Raw genomic sequence first — 11,039 nt, 5'->3', positions numbered from 1 at the left:
TTGACTAACTGTTTCCGGACCAAAACTATGATTTTTATCACATTTTTATTTTTTAGGAATTTTTAAGAACAAAATTTTTTTTTTTGTAAAAATTTAAATTTTTTTTGCAATACCTGAACGATATCTCTAAAACTACTTGGAAAATTGAAAAACAATGTAGATACGGCTTAAAGAGACTATAGTTTGGCATTTCTTTTTAATTTAAAATGGTCAACCGTTTTCAAGTTATTCCAATATATGTAGCGGAAGTGCCATAATTTTGAACATAACAGTATATCTCGAAAAGTCGAGCTCATAAAAAAAAACAACAAGTGCAGATTTGGATTCAGCGACTTCAAATTACTAAAAATTTGCTGCACATTTCAAATCAACACAAAAAAATTACAATTTTGTTCACATGTGTTATTTATTGTTGAAATTGAACCAAAATAGAGTGTATAAAAATATGTAAAATCTGCTTGTACGACATTATAAATACAAATAAACAAGGAATTAGTTAATAAATAAATAAAGTCACTTCTGTGTTTTCTTTTCTCAAGTGACGTCCTTTTTTCGACGACGAAAAAATTGTTCATAATTATCATAACATTTTAGGTTGTGATCATGCTCTTTTAACTGTGAGAAAAACATTTTTGGAGAATACCATAAAATTTTACATCGTGACCATTGTCTTCTAATTTAAACAAAATTCTTTTTGTCGATATAATAACATTTTAGATGAGGACAATTATGTTTTTCTTAGAACTATGTTCACTGAGCCAACATGGTTGCAGGTGAAAATGTTACACGCCACAAAAATATTATTTTGCTCTTCCAATATGATAGTGACAGTCATGTTTGTTGGTATACGCCTATTTATTTTATTAGAAAACAGGTATACCGGTATGAAATGAGCGTTGTTTTTTATGTGGCACCCATTTTCCACACTTTTGGATCTTTCCCATAGCTTTTTAAACGGTCAAAAATTTTTGTTGTGCAATATTTAACATTGCTGGCACTTGCTTTTGACTCTCCACCCATTATATTTTGCAATTTGGCTTCTTAAAACTTTTTTGGTGGTATTCCACGTTGTTCATTTCTCACATCAAAATCATTATTTCTGAACCGTCACATGTTGCATGTTGCTTCTGATATATTGACATTTAATGCGACTCTGCAGCACTTTTCTTCAAATGAAAACAAAAAATGTATGCTTTCAGCATTTCATCACTTTCTGGTACAAAATTCGACATTTTCAAAAGGATGAACAAATATGAAGTTGTCTGTTCAATGACTTGATGTACATATGTATCCTATTTTTTTTTACTAATGTCTTAGCAAACAAAATAAAAATTAAGGGCTCGTTCCCAACAAATGTTCCTACCTTGACGCTCACGTCCTAGCGGTATACATATACGGCCGTAAATTCAGCCAGGCCGAATCTTATGTACCCTCCATCATGGATTACGTACAAATTTCTACAAAATACTATATTATCCACAATCATTGGGATGTGGTAACGTTTGCCAATAATAGATATCTTACAACTTATTAACAAATGGGGTCTATATACGCTTAAATAAATTAATTTTCGCATGTTAATTAGAGAGCCAAATTTCAACCGGATCACATGAAATTTGTTCCTCCATGCGTCTCCAGAATTCAAATCTTGATGTCTATTTATATGGGAGCTTAGGAAGCTCCGAAAATCAAATCTAAGGATCGTTTTACATTGGGGCTGTAAAACGATCCCCAGATTTGAGAAGTTTTTTTTTTGACGGTAAATATTCTGTAAAACAAGTATATGCGGCCGTATGTTTAGCCAGGCCGAATCGTATGTACCCTCCACCATGGATTGCGTAGAAACTTCTACGAAAGACTGTCATGCAAGGTATCTTAAAACTTCTTAACATCGTCTTCTAAATTGAAAGTTAGGCCATATGTGGTATATATTAGACAAAAAAAGATATATATAGGTAAGTCTTCAAATAATTACGAAGCCATATGGACCGATATAGACCTAGTTTGGCATGGTTGTTAGAGACCATATGCTAACACCACCTACCAAATGTCAACCGGATTGAGATCAAATCTGGGGATCGGTTTATGTGGGGGCTATATATACACGCAAAAAAATAATTCTTTCCTCCCAAACGAAATTTTAGACAAACAAAGTTCGTTTCTAATTTGCTTTTCGCTGTAAGGAAGTGTATTTGGGAGAAAAGTATATACTTTTTGTGATAAACGTTTATTCTTTTCCAGGATGTAAAAACAATTTCATAAGGACAAACTCAAAAAAAAAAAAAAACAATTGCATTTCCCTCTAATTGCATTTTCCCTCACATCCACGATGTTTTTTAGTCTTAACACCTTTTCCTGTAATACCAACAATGTAGAAGAAATTATACGATTTTATAAATTTTTAATTTTTTTTACCTTTCGCCTGCACGGAGAATCGAAACGCGGACCATGCACTTTGTAAGCCAACACACTAACCACTGAGCTATGTACCTGTTATGGTCATCAATAGATAAATATCCATATAAGTTATATTTATATAGCATAGCTTGCGGCGCCCACGAACCGAATAGACAAAGTTTATTTAACAGAAACAAACATTTAGTTTGGCACCGTGGTGCAGTGGTTGCTACGTCCGAATTGCATGCCAAGGGTCGTGGGTTCGATCCCTGCTTCGACCAAAGTTTGTTTTGTTTTTTTTTTTACATATATTTCAGATATGTTCGGAAGATTCCGAAAAAATGTTCAACATTACATTGTAGTATATTAAATTTTGAACTGTAAAATGTGTCTTATTAAAGACCTTAAGACAGAAAAGAACAGTGTTTGATATAAACGAAATGGACTGTGTTGTTGTTTCAAAAATAACTTTTTTTATTGAAAAAATAAAAATTTTGTAACAAACGAATTTTTTTGGTGATAAAAGTTTAAAATTTTCGAAGCAATTCAAAAAACTCTAACAAAAGAAAAACGTTTTCGGTACACGTTTTCCAAACGTTTTTTTTTTGTTTGCGTGTAGTTATAGGCCGATATGAACCAATGTTTGCATGATTGTTGGAGACCATATACTAAAACCACGTACTAAGTTTCAACCGGATCGGATGAATTTTGCTTCTCTAAGAAGTCCCGGAGGTCAAATGTGCGGATCGGTTTATATGGGGGCTATATATAATTATGAACCGATGTGGACCAATTTTTGTATGGTTGTTAGAGCCCATATACTAACACCACGTACCAAGTTTCAACCGGATCCGATCAATTTTGCTCCTCTAAGAGGCTCCGGAGGTCAAATCTGGGGATCGGTTTATATGGGGGCTATATATAATTATTGACCTATATGGACCAATTGTTGCATGATTCTTAGATACCATAACTAACAGCACGTACCAAATTTCAACCGGATCGGTTAAAATTTGCTTCTCTAATAGGCTCCGGAAGCCAAATCTGGGTGTCGGTTTATATGGGAGCTATAGGTAAAAGTGGTCCAATATGGCCCATTTGCAACACCATCTGATCTACATCAATAACAACTACTTATGCCAAGCAGCGTTGCCAATTTAGCTTTTTTCCCGCTAGATTTGGCTTTTTTTGAAGACGTTTAGCGGGGAAAAAATGCATTTAGCTTTTAGCTTTTTTTCTGGCTTTTTTTCATCACCCTTTTAGCTATTTTTGGCCTTTTTTATTTTCGACATGTTCCTATTGAAATATGGATAAAACTTCGTTTTTATGTAAGTCTTGCTGCAAGAATAAGGGTCTCCGCATATTTCAAAGCTCAATTTAAGCCTTAATAATTATTCCAGCCATTATGTTGTAAAGTTTTTTCCTAGTATTCATAAAAGTTATCTAAAATATCTAATATTACCATACAAACTATCTACTATTACCATACAATCTACTATTACCATACAAATTCCTTATATAAACTGTCAGTAAATTATTAGGAATAATAGCATTTGACTCGTTTATCCTTTTTATGTTATTATAATACGTATTCTAAAGTTATTATGATATTACTAAATTAAAATAGTAGATGCGAATTGCTTTGTACACTGAAAAAATATTGTCATTGGTTATAATAGCATTTGTGAATTTCTCTTATATGTTTTCCTCCAAAAGTCCAAAAGCCGATAAAATCCTTTTGTCCTCATAGTTAAATGATTCAACTTCAAAATGGGTATCTTTTCATGAAAGAAGGCTAGGGTCAATTCTAAAAAATTCTTAAAATTAATTAAAAAGTCTTTAAATTTGTGGAGTTTTTGTATCTTGACCACAAACCAAAATAGCGTTCAAAAATAGAAGAGGTTTTTCAACGTTTTATTTTAAAAACGTATACACAGAATAATTTTTACTTAAAGTCGAGTCTGAATTAAATTTAAGTTGCTGTTAGCACGTTTTTAAAGCACTGTGATAGCTCATGAAGAAAAAGCTGAAAAAACGAATAAATTCAAATTTGACTCTGAATCAATACCAAAATCATAAGTGTACAAAATCTTTGGAAGCGAACATAGAAATAATTAAGGAAATAAAGTTTTGAATGTGGAATTATTTTTTTAACATCAAAAACAATGCAATAAAAAAATTCGTAGTGATAGGATCAAAACAAATCTGCTATTTATTAATGGAATGGATTTACATTTACGAAAATTGGACAACAATATGTTTGTACACCCTCAAAAAAATCGCTTCTTTAACATATGTTCCAAACATATTTTGCAGGAAGCACATATATTATTGCATACTGCCGAAACATTAATATGTTTGTTTTATGTGAACATATTATATGTTTGGAAGCATTTTGAGCCAAAAATATTATATGCTTGGAAGAATTTTTCCCAAACACGATTTTGCTCATTCCCTAACATAGTCGTAATTTTCACTTCCACGAAATTTTTTAGTTATTGGCACCTTTTTCTGTAATACAAATAATGTTGAAGAAATTATTCACTTTTATAAATTTTTTAAATTTTACCTTTCGCCTGCACGGAGAATCGAACCGAGGACCATACAGTTTGTAAGCCAACACACTATCCACTGGGCTACGTAGCTGTTATAGTCACCAGTAGATAATTATCGTTTTAAGTTACATTTCAAAGCATAGTTTGCAGCGCCCACGAGCCCATGCAAACATAACATTATTTAACAGAAACATACATTTGTTTGCCACGTGGAGCAGTGGTTAGCATGTCTGCCTTGCATGCAAAGGGTCGTGGGTTCAATCCCTGCTCCGACCGAACATTTTTTTTGTTTTTTTTTTTTTTTTAATTTACACATTTATATTTATACTAAAGGGTGATTTGTTAAGAGCTTGATAACTTTTTTTAAAAAAAAAACGCATAAAATTTGCAAAATCTCATCGGTTCTTTATTTGAAACGTTAGATTGGTCCATGACATTTACTTTTTGAAGATAATTTCATTTAAATGTTGACCGCGGCTGCGTCTTAGGTGGTCCATTCGGAAAGTCCAATTTTGGGCAACTTTTTCGAGCATTTCGGCAGGAATAGCCCGAATTTCTTCGGAAATGTTGTCTTCCAATGCTGGAATAGTTGCTGGCTTATTTCTGTAGACTTTAGACTTGACGTAGCCCCACAAAAAATAGTCTAAAGGCGTCAAATCGCATGATCTTGGTGGCCAACTTACCGGTCCATTTCTTGAGATGAATTGTTCTCCGAAGTTTTCCCTCAAAATGGCCATAGAATCGCGAGCTGTGTGGCATGTAGCGCCATCTTGTTGAAACCACATGTCAACCAAGTTCAGTTCTTCCATTTTTGGCAACAAAAAGTTTGTTAGCATCGAACGATAGCGATCGCCATTCACCGTAACGTTGCGTCCAACAGCATCTTTGAAAAAATACGGTCCAATGATTCCACCAGCGTACAAACCACACCAAACAGTGCATTTTTCGGGATGCATGGGCAGTTCTTGAACGGCTTCTGGTTGCTCTTCACTCCAAATGCGGCAATTTTGCCTATTTACGTAGCCATTCAACCAGAAATGAGCCTCATCGCTGAACAAAATTTGTCGATAAAAAAGCGGATTTTCTGCCAACTTTTCTAGGGCCCATTCACTGAAAATTCGACGTTGTGGCTCGTTAGTAAGTCTATTCATGATGAAATGTCAAAGCATACTGAGCATCTTTCTCTTTGACACCATGTCTGAAATCCCACGTGATCTGTCAAATACTAATGCATGAAAATCCTAACCTCAAAAGAATCACCCTTTATATTAAATTTTTTTAAATGAAACTTCGAAATGTGCGTTATTAAAGATTTATAGTCAGTAACAGTGCTTGATATAAACGAAATTGACTGATTTTTGGATAAAATATTATTTTTTATTGCAGAAATAACAATTTTGTAATAAAAAACTGTTTTTGGACAAAACTTTAAAATTTGGAAGGAATTCAAAAACTAACAAAAGAAGAACGTGGAGTCGAGTATAAACATACATACATAATTTTATAATATAAACATAAATTTATTTAGGAGTGAAAAGTTTTTTACTAGCATTTAACACCATCGCTCTAAAATTCCTTTTATTTTTCTTTAATAATTCATTTTAAAGAAAACAAACTTTTTAAATTGTTTTAGCTGTAAAACTCGAACTTAATGCCCGTTTTTATATTTGATGGTGTCCGTCAACTCCTCGTGGACTACTAAAAAGGAACTAAAGTTTTTTTTTTTTACATTTTACTGTGTAATTTTTCACTATTTCCTCCTTATTTCATTTTACTGTCCCAACTCTAAAAAGTGTATAGTGCCCTTTCGCTATTTTTATGAAGACCCCTGATTTCTTTTAACGAACCAAGAAAAAAAGTGTGCCCATAATGCCAAAATGATAAACAAAACACATGTCCACACATACATAAAATGCTGCTCTCTAGGCGAAAACATATGCTGTTTGTTTTTCAAATGTCTATTCTCTTGGTTCCGAATGTCTATTCTCTTTATTCAAATTAAATAATATTTAGACTTAAGCATATCAAATTTTTGGCCTTATCATAAAACAGTTTTCCGAAACAACATACAAGCGGTTTCACAGAAATTGTTCTCTTTTGACTCTTTTGCTGTGTTATATTGATATCTTTCGTCAACTCTCCCGTTTTCCATCTCTATTTCTCTCTATACTCTCTCTGTCGCTTTGAATAAAATATCACAACATATGTATGTTTAGTCGAAATTTGTAAATTTATATATGTTTGTATTCACACATATGATTTTTATGAAACATTCATGCCCCAAACATAATATATTCTAACATATTAACATAGATGTCCCAAACATTTAGTTTTAGTTTAGGAACATTACATGTTCGCACTTAAATATATTGTGGTTTAAAATCGTGCCCGAAATACATTTTGTTTATATCGGAACATATGAAAAACATATTTTTCTAACAGTGTATGGGAAATTTTCGAATAAAAGTTATTCAGTATAAACTTGCAAGACAGTTAGAATGGGTTTTATTTTCTTGGGTAATATTAGGAGAAGTGTATACGTTCACGAATTTATCATTAATTCAGTTAAAACGAAATATATTGATATTTTCTAATGCAGTTCTATGTGACATTGGACTTGTTGATGATTAACCAGCTGCTTATTGCTATTCCTAGTAATAAAAAAGTTTTTATTTACTAGGAAATATAAATGAAGGACTTCCAGTAAAAATTTGTGATAGTAATCAAAATGTATCGAGTACGCAAACAGAGCTAATATGACTTAGATTTTCTTACCGTCTCACAGAAATGGAAATAAAATGAAGACAATTAAAATAATATGCATTTTAAGTGAAATAAGCCTTTAAGTTTGTTAAATTTCAATCAAAAATGTGACTTTTGATACCAAAAAATTTAGCTTTTTATCTAGCTATTTTTTTACAATTTTTAGCTTTTTTGGCTAGTTTTTTGGACAAATCTAGCGGTTTTTGGTGAAAAATTCTGGCAACGCTGATGCCAAGTTTCAAGTCGATAGTTCGCTCGGAAGTTAACGTGATTTCAACAGACGGACGTACGGACGGATATATATATATATATATATATATATATATATATATATATATATATATATATATATATATATATATATATATATATATATATATATATATATATATATATATATATATATATATATATATATATATATATATATATATATATATATATATATATATTATATATATATATATATATATATATATATATATATATATATATATATATATATATATATATATATATATATATATACTTTATGGGGTCTGAGATCAATATTTCGATGAGTTACATACTATGGTGGAGGGTATAAAAATAGAAAGATTAAAGACAGTCGTTCATTATGAAAATACATTATTGCAAATGAACTTCGTTTGTTTATAATTTCGTTCCGGAGGAAAGTATTTTTTCTAGGTATTTTGTTATCGATCTGTCTACAGTTGTAATTACTAATCGATCTGCTTTCAATTTTGCGTAGAATAATATTTGAAAAGCCTCGTAAAGTGTGATAGGTGTCATGCAAATCGGTTCAGATCTAAAAATAACTACACTGTTAGAAAAATATGTTTTTCATATGTTCCGATATAAACACAATGTGTTTCGGGCACAATTTTAAAACACAATATATTTAAGTGCAAACATGTAATGTTCCTAAAGTAACACTAAATGTTTGGGACATCTATGTTAATATGTCAGAATATATTATGTTTGGGGCATGAATGTTTCATAAAAATCATATGTGTGAATGCACACTTATATATATTTACAAATTTCAAATAAACATACATATGTTGTGATATTTTATTCAAAGCGACAGAGAGAGTATAGAGAAAGAAATAGAGATGGAAACCTGGAGAGTTGACGAAAGATATCAACATAACACAGCGAAAGAATCAAAAGAGAACAATTTCTGTGAAACCGCTTGTATGTTGTTTCGGAAAACTGTTTTATGATAAGGCCAAAAATTTGATATGCTTAAGTCTAAATATTATTTAATTTGAATAAAGAGAATAGACATTCGGAACCAAGAGAATAGACATTTGAAAAACAAACAGCATATGTTTTCGCCTTGAGAGCAGCATTTTATGTATGTGTGGACATGTGTTTTGTTTATCATTTTGGCATTATGGGCACAATTTTTCGTTAAAATAAATCAGGGGTCTTCATAAAAATAACGAAAGGGCACTATACTCTTTTTAGAGTTGGGACAGTAAAATGAAATAAGGAGGAAATAGTGAAAAATTAAACAGTAAAATGTATAAAAACAAAGTTTAGTTCCTCTTTGTTAATAAGTAGTCCACGAGGAGTTGACGGATACCTTCAAATATAAAAAATGGTCCTCGGTTCAATTTTCCGTGCAGGCGAAAGGTAAAATTTAAAAAAATTATAAAAGTGAATAATTTCTTCAACATTATTTGTATTACAGAAAAAGGTGCCAAGAACTAAAATATTTCGTGGAAGTGAAAATTACGAGTATGTTAGGCAATGAGCACAATCGTCTTTGGAAAAAATTCTTCCAAGCATATGATATTTTTGGGCTCAAAATGCTTAACATATAATATGTTCACATAAAACAAACATATTAATGTTTCGGCAGTATCCAATAATATATGTGCTTCCTGCAAAATATGTTTGGAACATATGTTAAAGAAGCGATTTTTTTTGAGGGTGTACATATATGACCCAATTTTTACAAATATGGCCATATTATCCTCATTTGTTGACAGATTTTATTAAAAATTGGCAAGAAATTATATCTTATGATCCGACAAACCTTGCAAAATCGATTTAGATTTAGATATACGAGGGCGGAAACTTCTTAGCCTATCAATGAAAGAGAAAGTTAGTTTTTCAAAAATATTTTTATTTTTCAATATAATCTCCTGAAACTTCAATACACTTAGTCCCACGCTTTTCTAGCAATTCTATCCCTTGATTAAAATAGTTTTCCTCAAGGTCTTCATAATAGTGGTTTACAACTGTAATTGCATCTTCATTTGAGGTAAAACGCTTGTCAGCAAGGAATTTTTTTAGATTTAGGAAAAAGTAAATGTCACTGGGAGCTAAATCAGGAGAATAAGGTGGGTGGTCAAGCAACTCGTACTTTAAATAATTCGTTGATTTTAGCCATTGTTACAACACTCATGTGCGCTGGTGCATAGTCTTGATTATTTTTTTGTGTTATAAGCCAGGACGTGTTTCTCGAATTTGTACATTTTATTGATCCAAAAGGTTGCAATAGTACTCTTATTATTTTACCCTTTTGTAGTTAGTCAATCAATAAAATACCTTTGAAGTCCCAAAAACCGTTGTCATAACCTTACCAGCCTATTGAATTGTTTTTGCCTTCTTTGGGGCACTTCCTCCAGCTTCAGTCCATTGTTTGGATTGTACTTTTGTATCTGGAGTATAGTGGTGGATCTATGTCTCATCAACAGTTATGAAACGACGCTTAAAATCCATTTTATTTCGCTTAAAACTATCCAAACAATGTTCATTCTTATGAGTTTTTGATCGACTGTTAACAAATGCGGCACCCATTTTGCAGAAAGCTTTTTCATCTGTAGTTCTTCATGAAGGAACACTTTCACCTAACACATTCACCATTTCATTATGAATTTCTTGTCCCGACAAACCTCTTTTATGTAAATATTTAATGATAACACGCATTTCTAATTTTTCCATTGTAAAAAAATTGCGGATGCGTCTGTTTCTATATGAAGGAGTTGCCAGATCGAAACAAAATTTAACATGTGTTCATAATGGAAGATGGAAGTTTCCAAAACACTTAACTTTTTTCTGTTTATACCGCGCTTTTTGTGCTAGGCTAAGAAGTTTCCGAACTGCCCTCGTAGCTTCTCTTAATACTCCTTACGAGCTTCAAATATTATTCTTTGGTAATTAATAGCTCATCCGTTAACAAATACGTTAATTGTGGACAGACCGGTGATAAATATATCTGGTTACTCGATATGCTTGATTTGAGGTTAATCTGAACCAACATTAATTGGTATTGCCATAGAGGTAATGTAATTCACATTTAATCCGATA

This window comes from Haematobia irritans, chromosome 2, assembly GCF_050003625.1.
Source record: "Haematobia irritans isolate KBUSLIRL chromosome 2, ASM5000362v1, whole genome shotgun sequence".
In the NCBI taxonomy this organism is placed as follows: domain Eukaryota; kingdom Metazoa; phylum Arthropoda; class Insecta; order Diptera; family Muscidae; genus Haematobia; species Haematobia irritans.
Note: the sequence above shows the minus strand (reverse complement) of the source record.